This window comes from Bison bison, unplaced genomic scaffold (assembly GCF_000754665.1).
Source record: "Bison bison bison isolate TAMUID 2011002044 unplaced genomic scaffold, Bison_UMD1.0 scf7180017864325, whole genome shotgun sequence".
In the NCBI taxonomy this organism is placed as follows: Eukaryota; Metazoa; Chordata; class Mammalia; order Artiodactyla; family Bovidae; genus Bison; species Bison bison.
The window spans coordinates 6,746,042-6,746,364 of record NW_011494897.1 but is presented as its reverse complement, the minus strand read 5'-3'; positions in this window follow the sequence as shown (position 1 = coordinate 6,746,364).

The following is a 323-nucleotide window of genomic DNA, read 5'->3' as shown; positions in this document are numbered from 1 at the left end:
CCACTCCAGTATTCTTGCCTGGGAAATCCCATGGACAGAGGAGCCTGGTGGGCTGCAGTCCATGGGATCACCAAGAGTCGGACATGACAGCGACTACACAATAATTCCTGTAAAAACTTAACCAGCTTTTCTCCAAATTTATTTTACTAGAGATACTCCTTTTAGAGTAGGCATCATTTAGGTTAGTATGTGATACATACCGGAGAAGGCAATGGCACCCCAGGCAGCCAGTACTCTTGCCTGGAAAATCCATGGACAGAGGAGCCTGGTAGGCTGCAGTCCATGGGGTCGCTAAGAGTCGAACACAACTGAGTGACTTCACT